Raw genomic sequence first — 23,776 nt, forward strand, 5'->3', positions numbered from 1 at the left:
GAAAAACTTGTGTGTGTGTATATATATACAGTATATATATATATATATATATATATATATATATATATATATATATATATATATAAAATACATACATATGTATATATATAATATACATATATAAAACAGACAAAGACGGACGGGTATGAGATTCTTAGCAAAAGAGGGGTATAATGAGCTTCTCTTATAAAGTGATGCCCACCCCATCTTTCTAAAAATTGATGCGCTGAATGGTTCACAGAACGCAGGAGCCAATTTGTTACTTTCCAAGAGATACACTGAACCACGACTGCCTATCACAAATCACACGAAAGCATCCAGGTACACAGATGCACACACACACACATAGACACACCTACACACATGAAAAAGGTAGGGTGGAGCTAGGTAAATGGTTAAGTTTACCCTAAAAAAAAAAATAATAAATGTCATGTAATTATACTGCAACGTAATAAATTATAACATATATGTAATCTTAACAAAACAATAATATCTATCTATATACAAGTTCTAAACACGATGCACCAGATGCAAGCGATATTTCCCGACATGATAGCAATCAATAATGCATATTATCATAAATATTTCACATGGTAAGCAACTCACCTAACTCTTCGCTTGTTCTTCAGCATAATCGAAACCACATCTAAAGTATCTTACCTGAAAAGCGAGAGAGGAAAAAATAACCATCAGACATTTTATTGTTAATTCTACTTAGAATGAAAAAGAAAAATAAGTTGAGATATCTCAGTATATAATCTTGAAAAATTTGGATGAATTATCTGTTGTTATGCAACTATAGCATAGCAAGTATGTTATGTATAGTAAATGAAAGTCTTTATGCACAAATATAAGCACGCCTAGTTTTTAGAAAGATCATTAAACGAAACAGATTATTATTATTATTATTATTATTATTATTATTATTATTATTATTATTATTATTATTATTATTATTTTTTTTTTTTTATTATTATTATTATTATCCATAAACAAACAGTCCTGTGGAACAAAACCAGGCTGATATGGATCATTAAATGTTTGGCCGAATATTTTACCATTATTTTGTTTCACTTCAAACCCACAGAACAGTTCACGTGACCATCTTAACCCCTTCTGGCCTGTTTTTACACCTGGATGGAGAATTTTGGAGTATAGGGAAAGTTAACCAGCAAACGATTTCGTTCCTAATATATCTTTGCGATCTATTGCGACTAAGATGCATTTGTGAAATATCATCATTTTAAGAATAGGAGTGAAGAAAGCGCTCTCGTATGTGAAAGAAAAACGGGTAGGGAGGTATGTCCTTAGGCTGTATACATCAAAGGCAGTACCTCCCTACTACTATTACTACTTAACAAATGCTGTAAATGAATGAAATCTACTCATTATGTATTTTCGTATACAAATAATCTCTCTCTCTATCTACATACAAGGACATATAACATATACATTATCATATATAATTATATATATATATATATGTACACACACATATATATGCATATGTATTTATGCATATGTAAATGTGTGTGTGCCGGTGTGTTTAATGGTTGAGATATCCCTTAAACTTTTGCATACTGTACACTCGTATAAGCTTATTTAGATAACCAAAGCCATCTACAGTATCTGTATAAACCGATCACATACAAGAACGCTACCATCATCACCACATTATCTACGAAAGCAAGAGACGCTCCTTTTCACAAACCTAGCATAAAAGAATGCTGCTCTCAACATAACATCAAAGAAGACCTGAAGTCTCGCGCACCTCTCGAAACAACAGGCTATAAAAAAATGAAATGAATCCACGTGACACCTTATAGAAAACTATGAAGGGTAATGGTGAGGGAGGGTGTCCGAATTGTAAGCAGACCAGAATTGGGAGATTTTGAAGCCAATTGCCAGAGCGGCGTGTTTAAAATATTCATATAAGCCTCCAGTTGCGAGACACGTCCCTAAGAGCCGACGGTAACAGAGGTAACAGATATCAGGGAGGTCAGTTAATCTGTCTCTCAACCGTCCCAGCGTCTGTCTGTCAACCTGTTTATTGAACTCCTGCGCTTGGCAGACAGACGAAGGAAGAGAGAGAGAGAGAGAGAGAGAGAGAGAGAGAGAGAGAGATCCTTTCTAAGCTGGTACAACTCACAACACTGATCAAAGTTCGATACACTTACTACCAGTATACGAACCAGCAAAAGGTTTTTTGCAAACTAACACATAAAAGTAGCTCAAATATGCAAATGGATTCATGCACAGACAAATGTACATGAAGTAAATGATTAAAAGAAGGATATATTTATATATATAATATACTATACACACACACACACACACACACACACACACATATATATATATATATATATGAGTATAATTACATTACCTGTGATTTATGATTTATTACACATCAGGCACCTGTAATGATGTGTATATATATATATATATATATATATATATACACACAGTATGCAAACATGCGCACAGGCGTGATGTTAGCTTAGACATACATAGGCAAAAATATGGTAATCCAGTTTGTGAGGAGAAAGACATAAAGCACGGGTAAAGGCATATACTTAGGTAAGCGTTTGAATAGTTATCTCTCTTTTATAAGTATCTGAGCTTAGTACAAATCTTTAATCTGTCTTGAAAGAGTAAGTCTCAGCCAGCAAGAAGGTGCGACTTGTTCCTAAATGTCACACACTACATGAGCTTTTGCCAACGGTTCATCCATACGTACAGTATATGGAGCATATTCGCCTCCGGACTGATAACATTGCTTGTATTTGAAATGGTTCGCCATTTACTCCACTTCTTAACAATGCTGTACCAATGGGTATACCTCAGGCCTTTGATAAAAATAAAAAAACAAAATAAAAAACTGTTATTACTCGTTAACAACACAGGAACACTTATTCTCGTGAACACGCGATCAGGTTATTTGATCAAACTTCTTCTGTTTCGAAAAGATGGAATCATCTTCATAACCTAATATGTAGTAGCCTAGACGAAGGCCTCGAGGATATGTTTTCTCTCCTCTCTCTCTCTCTCTCTCTCTCTCATCTGACATGATATGACAAGCTCTTTTCAGGTTGCTGTGAGCACATTCATCTCTTCATTATATCGAAAGAATAAAATAAAATAAAATAAAATAAAATAACATAAAAAAAATAAAATTCGTATTTTGAGATCTTTATTTTAAAATGCTCTGTGAAATGCTGAGTTGAATAAGCTTCTTTAAGAGCGATTTTAAAGATTTGCCATCTTCTATGAATAATGCCTTAGAGAGAGAGAGAGAGAGAGAGAGAGAGAGAGAGAGAGAGAGAGAGAGAGAGAGAGAGAGAGAGAGACTTATTATAAAACTTCTAGAACTCCTTATCCACCCAAAATAGATAAATTATCATTTCTAAGAAGTAGCTTCGACAAAAGTTCCGGTACCGATGGAACCCAACTTTCAATTCATAATCATTCTTGAATTCGAAGTTATGTTACATTGATGGCCTCTATTATGGAAGTCGCCGTATGGAGCACTTTTGAGGGAACAGCAAGTAAGAGAGAATTGCTGAAAATATCAAGACATTAATCACAGATGTCCCAAAGTCTAGGTAAGTTCCCAGAGGCTTAAATATAGCTCCTTTCTAATATGTAATTTATTTGTCATTTCTTGATCACTAGAGTCAATACTTGGTTCAATAAAAATTATCATCATTGTTATGGCAAGTGGGAGATTTTCATGCTGGAAACTCACAACTGGCTTAAGGATCACGGCGAAGAACAGAAAAAATATAATGCATATTTAGTTAACATAACTACAGAAGATATAAGACAACAAAACTGAGCGATGAAACCAGACATTCACTGCAAAATTTTTACCCGTATCAAAATGATAAATAGCAAATATTGGAAGTTATTTTTCTTATTTCATACTAAATTCTTTCTTCCTTAATTCAAATGAACGTTTACTTCACCAGACCTATCAATAGAATAAAAAACTTAGGGAAGTGGGACATCATTTCAGGATTACATAAAAAAATAAGCCTACAGCACTAAACGATTAAGCCTCAATGATTTTTAAAAGTAATAATACCGGAGCATGTTAGACATTCTACTGTCCGTTTCCTTATACAAACATCTACTTCATCGCTTTTAAGGTCTAATGCGTTACAATACCTGCATCAAAACCTTCCTTACACAAATGTTATCGGAATGGAGACTAGCTTACGAGACTTGGCAAACTTAAGAGACTCAGCAGAAGTTCAAATATATCAAGCATGGTGAGCTAATCTCAACTTAGGAGGGAGGACTGACCTTTGGAAAACCAGAAAAATTAAGAGGTAGCAGTCATTTTAAATATGACGCAGTCGGATTTCCTTTGTTATTTGGCATAAAATCAAACGCAAAATAAGAGAGAGAATGTAAATCTCAAGCCATTAATACAAGACGGTGGAAAAGGAGCTACGACTTATTCTCTATAAATGAGAAACAACACTAACAAGGGAGTAACTCTCCCTATGGGGTACATGTGTGTGGCTGCTTGTGACCAAGAATGAGGCTAATTGGTCACTCAACAGACGGCATTGCCGAGGGATGGTCCCCTCATTTCTCACCCTATCCCTTCACTGGCGAATCCATATTGATTGTGAAAAGCGGACTGTGGTCATCTTATTTGGAATAAACATAGTAGTATTTTTTCTTTTTTTTCCTGGACATTCTCGTTGCGTTTTTTCGTAAAGGTTCGAGACTGAATCCTTCGTTTTATTTTTGTTAGTGCAACACAACGTCACTAAGGTGAAAATCCTCTCAAAGATAGGCGTCTTGAAGCTTACCTGTGAAAGAACAAAATTAAAAACAATGCAATTACTATGTATAAACGCTTCATAAAGCTTTGCGACCCACATACAAATTTGATAGAGCTTCGGCCCTTTGTCTGAAAAAATATTTAAAACAACAATTTCTTATTTATTAGCGGACTCGTAAATGTCCCTAAGCTAATTTCCAATATACTGTAGCATATATACCAAATCTGCTTTGACGAGTGTTAATGAGGAAAAACCAGAAGTCTCTGGAAAGTGCTTCGCCAATCATAAATTCATTCAAACTTGGAAGGGAATCAATCACTCACCCGCATGGAAATAAAGTTCAGGTCAAGCTATTCCGTTCTGCTTTAAAAGTATCTAAGGTCTTCAATAGAAAGGAAAGAAGTATTCCGAGCTGTTTAACAGAAAAGAAACATACATCCCGAGCTGTTTAACAGAAAAGAAACAAGTATTTTGATCTGTTTAACAGTAAGGAAACGTGGGTCAAATCACCAATACCAACGCGAGGCGAGTTTTAATGGGGACGTGTTAAACGTTGCTACGAAGATTTAAAATGCATTTATTATTTATTAATGCTCGTCACCAAAGGGGCCAAAGTTATGCAATGTATACTTCAAAAAAAAGGCAAAGATTTGACTTTCGAGATGTTATATGGTGTCTTAAAATTGGAAAAAAGTTACCCATGTGACATAAACTCAAGTTATTTTTTTTTATTTTAAAATTCTGTGTAGCTTAATCTGATGTCCAAAGTTCTCCCAGACATTTTCCGGCAACAAGTATATATTCAATACGTGTCCTATGAAAATGAACACTGCAAACGGATATCAATGGAATGATGGCAGGTGACGTCATGGAACACCCTGGCAAAATCCATAAAACTAACCTGATTTGGGATACATTTGTTCCAAACTTGCGCGGGCTAGGGAATTAACATTCTACCATGAAGTAAGCGAGAAGTACTTTCATATTCTATAAATTTCCTGTGACGATGGATTGCGATAACCTAAAGTAACAGCCAAACACCTTCTGACCCCAGTCAGTAAGATTGTTGCTAACGGTAATGCAATTATCAAAACACCAAAAGTAAAGGACTTCTAAATACCGTCGTGACTCTTGACCTAAGCAATGAATTAATTACCTGATAGGTAGCCAACTTTGTCTAGTCGCAGCCAGGGTGGAGTATGGCTATGGGCATGCAGCTGCATCCCAAAGTACATTCTATGGAATTTTTCCCGTCAGTGTTGTATAAGATGTGACATACACTTAACATTTTGCCTTCTTTAACATGGCATCATATTTTTCATAAAGACTAGGTTTTGTGAGAAATAAATAGCTAGCTGTTTCGAACAAGTACACACAAGATAAATCATACTGGTATCAGCATCATAAAACATCATAATATCACAATCAGCATCAAAGCATACAAAACGATTCAAATCAAAAGCTCTTCGGCGATTTTCATCATCTTAAAATAACAGAAGGCAACAGCGTTATATCTTACGTATGAGAACCATTTCCTTACGACATTATCTCTTCTTCTCTCTATCATGCATTGGAAGGCTTTGAAAGAGCTGCATTGCGTGATGCCCCTCGTACCAAAAAAAAAAAAAAAAAAAAAAAAAGGAAAATATGGTTCCATGCTCGAAGTCGAGACAAAAAAAAATTTAAGGAAAAAAAGAAGGAAAGACCCCCAGTGATCTATAACTGTCATGGTAACTGAACGGAGCAAAACAAAGCGTGTATAAATGACATACAAATCACCATCAGCTAAACAGAGGCGCCGCCCTGCGACCCGTAATTAAGGCTTAAAGCTCGCGCGCTCAGACTCCATAAATTCGAGCCACTGGCTACTCTAATACCGCCATCCAGCGGTCGTAAACGATGATTATCTCCCCCAAAACATAAGAGAGAAAGAGAGATTAGCCAAAATATATAAATATATCTCAGACCCACCTTAGCAGGGCGACGGAAGGGTGAAATACCCTTATCCTGAAAAACACATTCTGTCTCAAAACAACTGGAAGGGATCTTGGATGCCTTTGTTTTGACACAGAAGGAATTCCATCCTTTTTAACCCGAAGTTAGTGAGGGATTGCACGGGCCGCGGGATAAGGGAATTCCCCAAGGAGGTCAATGGCAGCGGCGAGCGGCGGAATGGACAGGGATTTGTGTCGAAATGCGCACAAGAAAATACTAGGATTATCTAGTAATGGCAGTGGAATACAAAAGGTGATTTTCCTCTGAAGAAGCTAATGGTGTATCTTCTTTCTTCTTAAACACAAGATACTGGTTTACAACAAAAGCAAGCACATGAAATTGGCTGTAGTTAAATGAAATCTTAATCGGAAAGGCTTATGAAGATTTCCCAGGTGACATTTATGTGTATTTTTAACCAAATTAGATCATTCCTAAAAAAAAAGCAAAAATTCAACGATTCAGAAATAACACCCACAGTCCTACATCTCATTATCAACTTTAATAAATAAACAGACATATCTTTCTCCTCGTCACAAACAAACATTCTATTCTATTTCCTACGATTCTGAAATCGGAAAGTCTTTATACAGACATTTATTTGTTTCCTTACTACTTTTTAGTAAAAAGACAAAAGAGAAATAATCAGCAGAGATAGCCAGACAGTGATAAACAATAAAGGAATCATGCGAAGCGCCGAGCATATTTACTCTAGGAGATATTGAAATATCTGCATGCAAACACAGACTCACACACACACACACACACACACACAAGCACGCGCCTGCGAGCGAGCAAGAGTGCAAACTGCCGCGTGTTTTTTATTCACCCCAATTTATGACATACCTAGATGCCATCCATTAGGCTATGGGTGGGAGACTCCGCTGGGTGATTGTAGCAATATATTCGCTGTCCTCTAGTCAGGAGGCATTTAAGAATTTCTAGTCCCCTGTCTCTATGCACTAAAGGTTAGGAGGAATTATGAAACGCCACATGGCGGGGGCGGGCGGGCGGGCCGCCCGGAGCCTATATGACGCAGGGGAGGAAGAAGGGCAAGGAGGAAAAAGCAGAGGAACCCCTCGAGAGCGACCTATTGGCACTTCGTTATTGGCATCAAAATACGACGGGGGAAAATGAGGGAGGAGATATGGGAATTTCTTTGGCTTGTGCACGCTCGACTAGAGAGAGAGAGAGAGAGAGAGAGAGAGCATAGTATCTCGGTGTTACTCTGAGACAGATGTAGAGTGGAAAGAAGACTAGATTTATAATACTCATACATCTGTAGAAGAATTAGAAATACACAAGCACTTACAGAGAGAGAGAGAGAGAGAGAGAGAGAGAGAGAGAGAGAGCACAGCATCTCAGTGTCCTTTGATTAATAATACACAAGCACGTAACGTAACGAGAGAGAGAGAGAGAGAGAGAGAGAGAGAGAGAGAATGTTGCCCTCTTCACAAGTATTTTAGATATTCTTTAATGTCGTGTTTTGCGCTTTTTTTCCATTCGTGTTGAGACCATACTTATCCATCCTATCTATTTGTTTATATTTCTCTCTGTGTTATCTAGTCGTTTCGTCTAGTTGCTGTCTTTCAATATCACTATGTATTAGTACTGTCATGTCACTCTGTTTTATCGTTTTGCTTTTTTAATTTTGAACATACAATATTAGTGTTCCGAAGCCTTTTTTTTCATTTCTAAATTTTTTCATTCTAATTATCTCTAATTAAATATTAGAATCTCTTCAAGTACATTTCTCAATGATTACACGAGAAAAGGATAATGAACCTTTATTTACATTTAACGCATGCAGTTGAAACTCTATATGCAGCGTTAACATGTATTATATATATATATATATATATATATATATATATATATATATATATATATATATATATATATATATATATATATATATATATATATATATATATATATATATATATATATATATATATCTATATTATTCATTTATTTATATATATGTATGTATATACAGTACATGTGGACTGATATCCTACTGGTTACCAGCTCCTCTCTCTCTCCTAGGTAGATAAGAGAAATTATTGTTCCGTTCCGTACGTCTTGGGATTAAGAAATATAAATATTTCCTTTGGGAATGAGAACATTTAAATATGATAGCTGATTTCATCAAGGTCATATCTGATATCATATCCAGTCACAACTGAACTACTAGCAGCACTTCATTTATGGATATTTCATAACACTTCAGGAGGGCGACACAGTTCATGAAAGAAAATAATCAAAGTAAAATGAAGAAAAATTTTACGAGAGGTATGTTTTGAAAACGTGAATGGGCAGCTCGACAGATAGATGGATTCACACATATTCTGCAAAGACACAGACGTTTACATATACAGAATTTATATATACACATATATACATAATTTATATATACATATTTATAAATAACTGTATACATACATACATATATATATATATATATATATATATATATATATATATATATATATATATATATATATATATATATACACAACACACAGGGGACACATATATATACACAACACAGAGAGAGAGAGAGCATGCAAAGAGAGAGAGAAATAAAGAGAGAGAGAGAGAGAGATTGAGGAGAGAGAATGCTAGAAATACAAAAACTAATTTTAAATAAAAAAATACCTTCGACATACCTTTCAAGACAGCCCCAGCAAAACCAAAGAATAATCAATGAAGAAGGAGAAGAGGAAAAGAAACGGCCCCAAATTAAAGAAATATCCTTAATTCTGTCCAACATAAAAAGAAATTACTGGGAATCTTTCTTAAACGACTCTTTGTTTTTTATTTGTTGTTGTTTTTATGGCTCTCTCTCTCTCTCTCTTCTCTCTCTCTCTCTCTCTCTCTCTCTCTCTCTTTTTGCTACATAAGTGTCCGGCGTTAGAGGGGGGACACATGCCCTGCATAGCTGCCATGGCTGGCTATATTTTCCGTTGTTTCTCTCAACGATGATATTTACCAAGGGAGGAGAGAAACTTTACTGTAGGTCCTAACTGCATGCAAGAGCGTCTGTATATGCGTGTAAATATGTGTGTGTTTATGTGTTTGTGTGTGTGTGTGTGTGTGTGTGTGAGTGGTAATTATCCGGAATGATTGAGAAGAGAATGCTATTAATACTAAACTAAGAACAACTGACATTTTAATTCGAGATTTAATATGTGTGTGTGTGTGTGTGTGTGTGTGTGTGTGTGTGTGTGTGTGTGTGTGTGTGTGTGTGTGTTTTAAGATATAACTTTTTTAAACTCTCAAATCTAGATACGTGGAAATCCTTTCAAGATGCAGCTGACAAAACCAGAAACTTGTTAATAATCAATGGAACCTAACACTTACTTGGAAAGCGGATTGCATTTAGTTATAATTCTTTCTACTCCTACAAAGGTAAAGAAAAAGAGCAAAAACTATTGAAAAATGACTGTAGAAAGGCCTTTGTGCAGAACACTTGACAATTACTCTCTAACGTTAACAAGAATAGACAATGATAAACAAACAAAAAAGAAAATTTTGACCCTCGACATATTTGAAGACAGAACTTTGGCACATAAGCAAAAATTATTTTAACCGTTCCCTGCTTACTAAATTTTCACCCCTCTCAATGATGCAAAAAATATGTATAACCTTTCACGAATAGATACAGCCTCAGAAAGCACCCTGTTCAAGCTTCATAATTCAAACATGTTCTAAATTGGCAAAATTTTGAGTTAAGGAAAAAGATCGCTTCAAGTCTAGGTGGCCATCGCGTATTTTAGACAGGCCTACATTAAAACTCATTTCTGGGTATTCATAAACTTTCATGTTTTTTATCCGAGTGGGGGAAGGCGTTGGGGGGGGGGCGCAGAAAGTGGTCTCCCTAAATAAATCCAGAGGGTACATCGGGTCTCTGGGATTTAAGTAAATTTACCTCAGTATAATTCAAGTTTTGCACAATGAAAACACGTCTTTCATTTATATACCCCGAGATACCGAGATAAATTGGATGAGAGAGAGAGAGAGAGAGAGAGAGAGAGAGAGAGAGAAAGTTAAATCATCCTCAGTATGATTCAATATTTTGGTGGGACACTGGTAGAGTAAAACGTAAAACAAAAGTTCTCAACGTGAGGAACGTCACGATAAACTACAGGACTCTTGTAGTTCATTTGTCAGTTTGCTGGCTGGGAAGGTTTGGGATTAGAGCTGTAGATTTTTTAGAGTGTCTGATTCGACCAAACACCACAAATCCTTTTGTAGTCTGAGGTATTCGTGTGACGCTGGTGGTCACCAATGACCATTCGGTTACAGGATTATTTGCACGATTATGTTAGTCTGGTTAACAGAATGAATTTGATGAGTTTTGGGCGAGTGTTAATTATTCCCTTTAAGTTTGTGTACGAGTTTGTATGTGTGGGTTTTTTGTGCTTGTTAACATTGCTACCGCTGCTAAATTACTCTGTAATCTCGTTAAACCCACCAAGTAACGAATATCACGTAATTAAAAGCTCGCCAGAATATCAAGCAATACGAGACAATAAAATTCTCTGTTTTCTTACTGAAATGAAAATCAGACAAATCTTCGTGTCATAAAAGATTAAGCTGTGAATAAAAAAAAAACTTAATTAGTTCCTGAAGAACTTTTTTTCAGATCCATCAACAATCCACCTGTTATCTTCAAGAGAGCAACTTTGATATCAACGACGGCACTTTTTTCCGTTACCCAATTAAGAACTGACTTTTATTGTGACTTTTAAAGCTTTCAGGTAACATCTGTTCCGTGGGTCACTCCACAGGCAAATCACAATTCACTTTTCTCTAAATCACAGTGGTATGATTAAGGAGAACAGGAAGGGACTGCTGTTGTTCATCAAACAAATCAGATCTTAGGCAAACACCTCTCTCTCTCTCTCTCTCTCCGGCGTTACCATAGCCTCTTACCTTGCTTCTGCACAGCACCTAGCAAACATATACTTAAACGTTACCAGGAAACTGCGGGGGGGGGTGTTCATAAGGGTCTGTATACCAGCAGATATGATGGAATTACCTTGACATAATTCTCGCCTTACGTTCCAGGCAATTCTGGCATCCTGTTCTCCTGTCATATGTCAGCAGCTGCGCAGGATCTTTCTCATCTAGACAAGCTCACTTAAAGCGATGCTTCATTTTTCCCTCATAATGGTAATTATGACTTAGATCATCTCGTTAAGCCAGGTTCCAACAATCTTTAATTCAACAATTTCTTCTATAGCACCTATTTTATTGTCTGTGCCACAAAAGCTTGTTAGTGCGTTCTACATCCTGTTGGTGTTTACGTTGTCACACTGCCCACTATCAGAAGTCTTTCACTCCTTTTATTGCAAAATTGCAGTATGATCTTCCACCAGGTAACTTTGATGCTGATGCCCGTATATTTAAAAGGACTATAATACTACTCTAAAGGCTCGTGCACGATTGCATGCCAATGTTTACGGTGTTAATTTTCCTTTGTTTAATTGCTATTCTTGTCTCTCTGTTTTGTTTTTTCAATTATGGGCATTATATTTAGAGGAGGCTTGCTAGCAAGTCAATAGCCATTTGTGCTTGATTTATTTGAATTTTTGCCCAGTTTGTGCATATACATGCACACGTGGGCATGCACACACACTTCGGGATATCTACATATATACATACACACATACATACATAAATATATATACATGTATATATATGTATATATATATATATATATATATATATATATATATATATATATGTATATGTATATTATTATAATGTTTATAATATATAAAACCATTCTACAAATATGATGTGTGTCTCTGTGAAATTTTTTATGTTTTGCTTGCAGATTCGTCATTTGTTGTGAAATATGATGATATGATTTTATATTGTGCAAGCATTGTGAAAATGTGTTTTACTATTTTCTGTTGAAGAAGGTAAGATTCTTACTTGATATGTTTTGTGCTGTTATTGTGATAGAGAATTATTATTTTGATAAGAGGTGGATAATATCTCTTTTAGTGAATTCTAATGTGTCTTGCTGCTAACTATATTTTACTAAGTGTATATCGTTGTGACTTGGCAGTGTTGTCTTTGAGAAAGTCTTAGAAAGACGTGAGTTTAGACTTTTTTTTTTTTTATAAAAGTGAAGGTAATCTTTTGAAACACTGATATAACCTTTAAACATATTTTTGTCTTAGTGAAATTGCTGTTGGTATATTTCCATTTTTGCATATTTCATTCTTGTATGTCTGTGTTATCATATTACTCTAATTTTATAATTAGTGTTTTCCATAGTTTTGTGTTGGTGATTACTTAGCATTTTGTCAGTGCATACTAATTATTGAGATTTCAGTGAATATCTGTATTGACTCCCATTTATTAATGTTTTAGTGAACACTTGTGTTGAGTTTGGTTAATCAGGTGCATATCTAAAACTTGAGTGAGAGTTAATGGTTTGAATTTTACTTAACCAAATTGCTTTCTTGATAAATTAAAGTTTTGTGAATTAATCTTGATTAAGAAATACTTAAATCTTACACTGTTGTTAAGTAATAGCAAATCTTTTTGAGAATGTGAACTCTGCTATAACTTTTGAACTTAGAAATAAATTTGTCTGTTTAAAGTTTTAAAAGCACAGTGTTTCATTTTGACCACCAGTGATTAGAGAAATTAATGAATGTGTACAAGGTAAGTGATATAGCTGTCTAGTTCTCCTTTATCAAAGTGAAATAGAACCAGGAAACAATTATAGTGTTTGTTGAAGTGATGCCCATTTTCCACTAGTCTGTTTATAAACTTATTAGTTGTTACCTCATCCATAACATAAAGTTACATTGATTTTCAAGTGATAAGCAAGTTTTATGGGATCACTGTACCTTTAGAATATTCAGTCTTAAAATTTTTGTTATGAGGTTTCAAGTGTCTGGCTGAGGTGAGGTAACTTTTTGGTGTTATTATTTGTGTAATAATCAGGTACTTGATCACTTCGTGACAAAATATTTGGTGCCCAGACCCGGGAGAAAACGGGATTAAATGGGACAGAATGGGATTGCACCCAGGATCGAACCTTGATAAAATATTTGATGGCCAGACCTGGGAGAAATAAAAAAATATTTGGTGCCCATCGTCCGGGAAAAACTAAACAGAATATCACTCTGGTTTATGGTTTATACTGGTGGTGTTAGGAATATATTTTGGTAGGAGAGTGACCATATAATTGTTTTGAAGTGTACTGTAAACCCTTTTGTTGAGTAAACTAGAGAAAATGGCTCTGTTTGAAGTTCAGGGATTTTTGGGTGCACCAACCATCAGAAAGTTATCTGAATCTCACCTCACTAAGGCACAGTGGACTCTCTTAGCAGTGACATGTGGGCGTAATGTTACTATTGATATGATTGAGGCACAAGTCAAGTGTGTTGCAATCCAAGCATTAATAAGCTCTGGTAAAGTAGATGGAGAGTTAAAGGAGGCATATGAATTGTTGAATGCTGCTGAGGTAGAATTTACAAATATGCTAAGGCAAGAGAATGAGAACGGTGATGTAGAGGCAGAACTTAGATGTTTAGAAACAGAAAGAAACTGGGGTAGACTGAAGGTTCTAGAATCAGAAGAAAAGTTACTTAGGCTGCAGATGCAGGCTGATAAAGAAAAAGAAAACAGAGAAAGAGCAAGGAGGCAAGAAGAAGAAGAAAGAGAAAGAGCAAAACATGAAAGGGAGTTGGAGTGAATCAGAGCTCGATCCATACTACCTGTAAACCCATATAATTATACCCAAGGTAATGCATACCCTGTGTTTGATGTAGTAAGAGTACAGAAGTTAATTCCAAAGTTTACAGAAGAAGCTCCAGATGAGTTTTTTGATCACTTTGAAAAAGTGGCTTCAGGTATGGGATGGCCAGAGGATAAATGGTCAGTCTTTTTACAGAGTGTTCTCATTGGTAAAGGAAGAAGTGCCTATTTAGCCTTATCAGCTGATCAGTGTAAAGAGTGCAAGGTACTCAAACACAATGTGCTACAAGTTTACCAGATGACCCCTGAATATTGCAATGAAAGATTCAGATCTTTGAAGAAGGATGACAAGATGACTTTCTTGGATTATGGCTATAATGTAAGGAGATGTTTTAGACGATGGTTGGAGGAGGCTAAAGTTAAGTCTATGGACGAACTTGAAGATTAGAGTCTTAGAGCAATATCTAGAGGAATTCCTGAACATATAAGGCTTACTTGAGAGAGAGAGAGGTGAAGAAACTTGATAAAGCTGCTACTCTGAGTGAGGACTATAACATAATATCCAGCGAAAAGAATTATAATGTCAAGTACCAGAACCAACAATTCACAGGTTATAGGTCTCAGTCAAGTTTTAAGAACAGTGATGTGAGAAACCCTTCTAATAACTATACCAGTACAAAGCCAGGATATGCCCCACAGCAGTGGAATGTTAAACCCTCACCTTCTAGTCTGTTCTCAAGACAGATGCAGAAAGCTAATGTTGTTTGCTACAAGTGTGGAAGAGTAGGACATTATAGTAGAGATTGCTTCAAGGTACACCAGCAGGCTAAGCCAGTTGGACAGGTGATAAGGGGTAACCAGGTAAAGCCAACTACGAAGAACAGTGTGGGAATAAATGAAACAAGACAAGCAGAGTGCTTAGCAACCAGCAGAAATGCAACTTCCAATAGTGAGTGGCTGAACAGTGAGAAGGCTTTTAAGCCATATATTTATGAAGGTACGCTGACAACTCCCTCTTTGGGTGTACAGGTACCAGTGAAGATAATACGTGATACAGGAAGTAACCATAGTGTGGTAGTTCATGGTGCTCACCCACAGTTGGAGAAGAATCTCACCGGAGATTCAGTTATTTTAAAGGGTATAGGAGGAGAGGAAGTAACTCCTATATGCCGCTTGCATTTGTCATGTGAGTTAGTAGAAGGAAACATTGATTTTGTCGTAAAGGACTCACTAGCTGTTGAAGGTGTGCATGCTTTACTGGGTAATGAAGTTGGTGGTGTTCCCTTCGTTCCTTGTCCTATAGTGACAGACAAACAATTAAGGATTAGTCCTACGGTAGATTTAGAGACGAAAAACCCCCACCTGTTTCCAAGTTGTGTAACTACCAGGAGTATGAGGAGAACTGAGCATAGAAGTGAAGAAACTGAAGATTTACCTGCACCAGAAGGATCACGTGAAGGGTCTTTGAGCTTCGAGGAGCTATTCCAGGAAAGTGAAGTTTCCCCAAGTATTAGTAATGAAGAGATTTCTGATGAAGAAGAAGATCCTGTTGTTATTAAAGAGACTCCGAGTAGTCAAAGTGTTACTGAAGACAGTAGTGAAACTACAGACTACAGAAGCAGAGTTAGCAGATATTGAGAGTTCAGCCCTCGAAGTTGGTCAAGTGAATAGAGAGAAGTTAGTGGAACTGCAGAAGAGGGATACAACGTTGGCTGATCTGTTCTTCAGAGTTGATCAAGAAGAGATGCAACAAACTTCTACCTGTTATTACCTAAAGGAAGGATTGCTAATGAGGAAGCATTGACCTGCAGACATACCAGGAAATGCTGAATGGGGTGAATATCATCAAATTTTGATTCCATATCCATTGAGGAAGCAAGCTGTAGCAGTAGTGCACGAGTCTGGACATATGGGACTCAGGAAGACTGTTGAGAAGTTTATGAAGTATTTTTTTGGGCCTGGACTTCACAAGGATGTCAGCAGATTTTGCAGGGAGTGTCACACATGCCAGATAGCTGGAAAACCAAATGAAACTATTTAAAAGGCTCCCCGACAACTGATAGATGTTAGAGGAGAACCCTTTAGCAAGGTGATAATAGATGTGGTTGGTCAGCTTCCGAAAACGAAGAACGGACACGAATATTTGTTGACATTAATGTGTCCAGTAACAAGATATCCTGAGGCGATTCCTGTAAGAAGTATAAGTACAAAGGTAATTGCTGAGAAGTTGGTGGAATTTTTCTCCAAGTCTGGGATTCCAGAAATTGTACAAAGTGATAGAGGAACGAACTTTACCTCAAAATTATCCCAGGATGTGATGAACTTGCTAGGAGTGAAACAACAGTTATCGACCACCTATAACCCAGAGACTCAAGGGCCTTGGAAGGTTCCTGCCAGACTTTAAAAGTATGTTAACCAAGTACTGTAATGAGTCGGAAAAGAATGGGATGTTGGTTTTACCTTTAATTTTATTTGAGGTTAGAAATGCTTATCAAGAAAGTATGGGATGTTCACCAAATGAAATTATTTTTGGTCGAGACGTGAGAGGTCCGTTGAAAATTCTTGCAGAGAACTGGGAAGAAAATCAAGAGGAAGTCCAAGGAGAATATGTGAAGAACTTGAGGAAAAACTTAAAAGAAATTAGAAAATTATCTTTAGAAAATTTGAAGACAAGCCAAAAAAAATGAAAAGAAAGTATGATGCTAAGACTAAGCTAAGAAATTTTAATGTTGGACAGCAAGTTCTAGTGTTTTACCAGTGAGTTTCCCCCTACAAATAAATTTCAAAGGTCCTTATAGGATAACAGAAAAGATAAGTGATTGAACTTATGTGATTGAAACACCAGGAGAAAGGAAATGACAGAGAGGAAGATACATGTAAAATCTTTGAAACCCTACTTCTCAGAGACTAGAACTGAGGTTATGTCTATAACCCCAAACAACTTCATCTACAGAGGATGATGATGGCTACGAGTTGGGAGCTGAAAACAAGATGAACAATTTCTCAATATTAGAAAATTTGGAAAACAAACTAAAACATCTAAGTGTTGAACAAAGCAAAGAATTAACTGAGATGATTCAAAGTTTCCCTGAGATTTTTACAGACACTCCTAAGTGTACCGACTTGACAAAGCATGAGATAAAGATCAGAGAAGATGCTAAACCACTCAAGCAAAGAGCTTACCGTATCACCCTTTCATCGAGATGTTTTGAAAAAGGAAGTTGAATATTTGTTGCATGCGGTTGGCAGAGCCCAGTTCAGAATCATTACAGTTCTCCTTGTGTGTTAGTGAAGAAACCAGATGGCTCATTTAGGATGTGTACTGATTATAGGAAACTGAATTCCATCAGTGTAGCTGATAATTATTCCTTACCGCTTATTGATCAATTACTTGATAATATTTGTCAAGCCAAGTTTGTTTCTAAAGTGGTGAAAGAGTTACAAAGGTTTGCGAGTATGCCTAGAGTTTATTGCCTATTCTGTTCAAGTTTTTCAGCCATAATAATTCCCGATTGATTGTATAATCTTGTCGTGTAAAGAGAGAGAATGTTTTTGGAGTGAGCAGTGTAATTGTAGATTATTTATCCCATTCCGAATCGTTGGATTCAAATCCGGGATAATTAATCTTCTGGGGGGAGGAATATTACAATGTGTTATAATATATAAAACCAGTCTACAAATATGATATGTGTCTCTGTGAAATTTTTTATGTTTTGCTTGCAGATTTGTCATTTGTTGTGAGATACGATGATATGATTTTAAAATGTCTTTTTCTTACAGATAAATTGTATATCATGTGATTCTGAAAAATGTTTTGATACCTTTTTTTCCATCTGTTTAATATAGTGTGCAGTATAATAAAATGAATACTGAGTGTTGTGGAATCGAATTCTTAATGTGCTGTAGGGAGAGGGAGATATTTTTTTAACCATTATCAGATCGCTACATCCTGTATTGACACAGCTGTTTGGGGTGAAGGAAGAAAGGCAAGGACCACTTGGCTTATCTTTGACGAGTTGACGGGCCTCAGCCAAAATGCTTTATTATATGTTTATCATGTGTGTCTGTGCCATGGTTATTAGCTTTGTCTATCTCTGTTATGTTTCCATAATCTGGGTGGAATAGAATGAGGAATTGAGAGAGATGAAGTTGACACGTTGACAGCTGACCCAGGATTTGGTCCAAAATACTTCTTTGTATGTGCTCAGGTGTTTTGAGTGATAGGGAAATGTCAATCATAAAGATAAGGTGCTTGAAGCACCAGGCCTGTATGTATACTGTACATGTATTCCCTGTATATATGGTGTATGTATACTTTATGTATCATGTATTCTGAGAGGGCTTGAAGATAAAAGAGGAGCACTGAATGAAAAACAGTTAGTTAGACAAAGGGGTTGCGGGCATAAGGTTCTCTCTCTCTCTCTCTCTCTCTCTCTCTCTCTCTCAATTACCATTCATGTATAAGGGTGTTATACGGGTTGCTCTCCTATATGTATAAGTTTTGATAAATTCATCCACAAAGTGTATACATTTTGTAAGAGTGATCTATGGTATTTATACTGTGCAAGCATTGTGAAAATGTGTTTTACTATTTTCTGTTGAAGAAGGTAAGATTCTTACTTGATATGTTTTGTGCTCTTATTGTGATAGAGAATTATTATTTTGATAAGAGGTGGATAATATCTCTTTTAGTGAATTCTAATGTGTCTTGCTGCTAACTTTATTTTACTAAGTGTATATCATTGTGACTTAGCAGTGTTGTCTTTGAGAAAGTCTTAGACTTGAGTTTAGCCTTTTTTTTTTTTATAAAAGTGAAGGTAATCTTTTGAAAGACTGATATAATCTTTAAACATATTTTTGTCTTACTGAAATTACTGTTGGTATATTTCCATTTTTGCATATTTCATTCTTATATGTCTGTGTTATCATATTACTCTAATTTTATAATTAGTGTTTTCAAAAGTTTTGTATTGGTGATTACTTAGCATTTTGTCAGTGCATACTAATTATTGAGATTTCAGTGAATACCTGTATTGACTCCCATTTATTAATGTTTTAGTGAACACTTGTGTTGAGTTTAGTTAATCAGGTGCATATCTAAAACTTGAGTGAGAGTTAATGGTTTGAATTTTACTTAGCCAAATTGCTTTCTTGGTAAATTAAAGTTTTGTGAATTAATCTTGGTTAAGAAATACTTAAATCTTACACTGTTGTCAAGTAATAGCAAATCTTTTTGAGAATGTGAACTCTGCTATAACTTTTGAACTTAGAAATAAATTTGTTTAAGGTTTTAAAAGCACAGTGTTTCATTTTGACCACCAGTGATTAGAGAAATCAATGAATGTGTACAAGGTAAGTGATATAGCTGTCTAGTTCTCCTTTATCAAAGTGAAATAGAACCAGGGAAACAATTATAGTGTTTGTTGAAGTGATGCCCATTTTCCACTAGTCCGTTTATAGCTTATTAGTTGTTACCTCATCCATAACTTGATAAAGTTACATTGATTTTTCCAACTGATATGCAAGTTTTGTGGGATCACTGTATCTTTAGAGTATTCAGTCTTAATATTTTTGTTATGAGGTTTCAAGTGTTTGGTTGAAGTGAGGTTACTTTTGGTGTTATTATTTGTGTAATAACCAGGTACTGATCACTTCATGACTATATATATATATATATATATATATATATATATATATACATATATATATATATATATATATATATATATATATATATATACATATATATATACATATATATATATATATATATATATATATATATATATATATATATATATTATATATATATACATTGTCATAAACTGGGCCTCGGTGCAGATGGAAATTGGAATAATTTATTATTATAGACTGCCTTCGTACCAAGGGGGTCCAAGATTATGAACAAAAGGAAAAGTACTGGAAACTCACCTTAGAATCTTCCTGGATTTACGTAAATAATGAAGGTCACCATTTGGAATTAGAATTCTTTTACAATCAAAAGGGGTTTATTTGCAGAGAATGGGCAAATATGCGAGACCACAAATGTAACAATTTACAGACACACAATGTAAATATGAGGGGTCTTCTGATACAACAATCCCCGTTAAAACAAGTGACTCTGGTATGCTAAAATGCATCAATTCACAGACAGTAATACATTGGAAGGGGGTGAATTCCAGGATAATGGCAATTAGTTAATCATGATGATTTCTGTGTGGGCAACGGATTCTTGCGATCAGGCTGTGACCAGGAATGGTTGCGAACTTTGGATGGCAGTCATTAATGGGTCCTGGCATAGATGTGCAACTGGGCAGGGTATGGTGCCTCCTGGAAGAAAATTCGATGAAGTACAAACACAGTGGAGGGCGGACGAAGGAAACCTCCCTTGCTACTAAACAAAGCCCTATGAGCAATCTTACCTTCTAAATCTTAGTTAGCCCAATTTAACACTTTAGTGGGAGGACTTAATTGAAGGTTATGAGAATACTGAACAAATGCGCTTTAAAGGATGAATGGGGATGGTGCGACGTACACAAAGGGAACGTCTGAGTGGAAAGGAAAATGTGAATGTCTTGGAGATGCACTAAGAAAGGATTAAATAGGCGGGAAAGGGGAACAGGGGGTATTGGCGCAGACTAACTCTCAGACTTTACCTTAGACATATACGAGCTCGGATATATAGTCAGCTGCCGTCTGGTGTCGTCTGCCCAGATCCCAGGGAACAGGGGAGAAAACGTGTGCTTCTCAGCCCGGCCGGTTCGTCTCTGCCTTCCCTGTTTCAAAGCAGGCGCAGCTGCAGTGTTTGAGCATCTAAGTGAAAGAAAATCTGCCTTGATCAGGAATTCGAGGAAAATGGTCTTATGGATTAAAGGTTAAAAGCAGATTCTAGCCTCCTTTGGCGGATTAGCCCTAACACCTATAACCTCTCTGAATGACCTTCAAAAAACACTACCCCAGAGGAAATCTAGGTGTGTGCTGGTAGCAGGGGTTGAAGGAGGGGTTCTATTGTGTGAAGTAGGCCCAGGCATTTCCTGAAGTCTACGTTGGAATGCGTCTGGGTTCAATATAAAGTGGAAAACATCTTGGTTCCGCCATATTGGCTTGATTATAAGTTAACTGAGAGGGATTTTCATTAGAAATTAACTAGATGACGATTAACTAGGAGGGAGGAATGTAAATCTTTGACAATATATATATACTAAACTGCAAATTATTATCAAAACACCTAGCGGGCCAGGTATCTGGAGTATTCTTCTTGACTATGTCATCTCGGAAACAATCAACAGCTAATCTCTCTCTCTCTGAATCCTAGGTAAAGTTGTGCCCTTGACGGGCGTTGGTTGCTACTGTTGGTTTGTATCTAGGCTATGTTTTCGGCAATATTTCACCAGAGGATGCGTGCTCATTACTCTTCGTGACTTTACCAGGGAGTTTAAAACACCCTAAGAAAATACAAGTCGGTGAAGACCCGGAATGAAGGGAATAAGTTGCTTGAACTTAAATCGTCTACTGTGTATTTCTGTAATGTGTCTGGCGACGCAGACTCATGCAAGTGGACGCATAACCGGCGTAGATATGAGTTTGAAGGAACTGGAGTTCCCGGCAGATCTCATAAAATCTTGACAGACAAACTTCAACTGGTCCTTCTCTCTGCGAGGAGGCGCTGAGCTTTTCTGTAATGTGTTTAAAGATGTCAACTCGTGTACATGGTAATATAACCGGCGAAGATATGAGTTTGAAGGAACTGGAGTTCCCGACAAATCTCATATAATCTTAATAGGCACAAACATCAAGTGGTCACTCTCTCTGCAAGGCGCTGGGCTTTTTTGTAATGTGTTTAAAAATGTCAACTCGTGTACTTGGTAATATAAACGGCGTAGATATGAGTTTGAAGGAACTGGAGTTCCCGACAGATGTCACAGAACCTTGTTAGACGAAAACATCAACAGGTCCTTCTCTCTGCGAGGAGGCGCTGGGCTTTTCTGTAATGTGTTTAAAGATGTAACCTCGTGTAGTTGGTATTATAACCACCGTAGATATGAGTTTAAAGGAAATGGAATTCCCGACAACAAAATCTTGATAGACGAACATCAACTGCTCACTCTCTAAGAGGCAATGTGCTTTTTCTCATCATCAGGAATAGCATTAGATTATAAAGAATACTAAAAGTATTTTCCACTGAGGCTTTAATCAATCCTCTCAGGTAGAGCTGTTGGTTTGTAGCTCATTTCCGTGCCACGTCGAAGGCGACTTTCCTCTCTCGTACTCGCTAGAAAGAACGATGTCTTTTCCCCGCAAATATAATTACCCAATTATGTTAGCCGTGTAAAAAATATTGCTGCGCACGAATTCGGTCGAACTGTAATCACATATTCAATTATTCCGCGAAAAATGGCTTGCAATTTTCGATCCCCGTTTATCAAATGATTTATTTCCTGGTAAAACTGCGAAATTCTTCTTCTTATTTTTTTAAAATTGGTCTTTTTAAGAGGTAAAATACTACATACGATTACAGAATACCAATAATTATCAGAAAAAAAGAAATAATATATGAATGAAGTCTTTTAATCAAATTTGCAAGAAAAAAAGTAAAGATATCCTAGATGATATACATAAAAGGTAATCTATCGAATTCAAACTAGTCATTCGAAAATAAAAATATATTTCATCATCATCATCATCATCACTGACTACATGTGAATTTGCTGGAAAGGGCCCTTCACAGAAATTCAACATCTGCCTTCCTGTTTTTCTTACAGATCTCATTCACCTCAGCCTCGCCCTTCTCATAGTTCTCCATACAAGTAGGTGCAGGTCTTTTAGCTCTTCACGGTGCCCACAGGGCCAATGACACTACTAAATACTAGAGGTCCTAGCCATCTCCATCTCCTGTTCATCATTATGTCAACTATATATTGAACTTCAGTTTTTTCCCTTAGGGTATCATACGAACTAAATTAGTGAGGTGATAATACGCTTTTAAAAATAATACATAAAACTGCAAAATGAGGATTAACAAAATATAAATCTACTATCAACTCAGAACTCTCTCTTTCTCTCTCTCTAATATCTCAAACATAACCGTGAAAAGAACAAACAAAACAATATTCAATGACAATCACCGACACTCAATGACAGAGTGACTTAATTGGATCAAACAATCAGTTCTCCATTGACCCCCGGTGTCCCCCAAAAGATTTCCACTGGTAAAAATGTATTCAGGAACGGTTCGATGAGGCTTAATCCCATTG

The 23,776-nt window shown here is 36.3% G+C and overlaps 1 protein-coding gene across 5 annotated transcripts in view; it reads right to left on the reverse strand.

Annotated features, from left to right (window-relative positions):
- LOC136837365 (uncharacterized) overlaps positions 1 to 23,776 on the reverse strand; it is a 459,192-nt gene that overhangs the window by 106,967 nt on the left and 328,449 nt on the right. For 2 of the 5 annotated variants that reach the window (XM_067102122.1, XM_067102120.1), the window contains one exon: positions 607 to 660. The exons of the other annotated variants lie outside the window; for them this stretch is intronic. The gene's annotated coding sequence lies outside the window, so the exon portion shown is untranslated. The remainder of the gene's footprint in view (positions 1 to 606; positions 661 to 23,776) is intronic. 5 annotated transcript variants of the gene reach the window in all.

The sequence above is a fragment of the Macrobrachium rosenbergii genome, chromosome 59 (genome assembly GCF_040412425.1).
Source record: "Macrobrachium rosenbergii isolate ZJJX-2024 chromosome 59, ASM4041242v1, whole genome shotgun sequence".
Taxonomy (NCBI): domain Eukaryota; kingdom Metazoa; phylum Arthropoda; class Malacostraca; order Decapoda; family Palaemonidae; genus Macrobrachium; species Macrobrachium rosenbergii.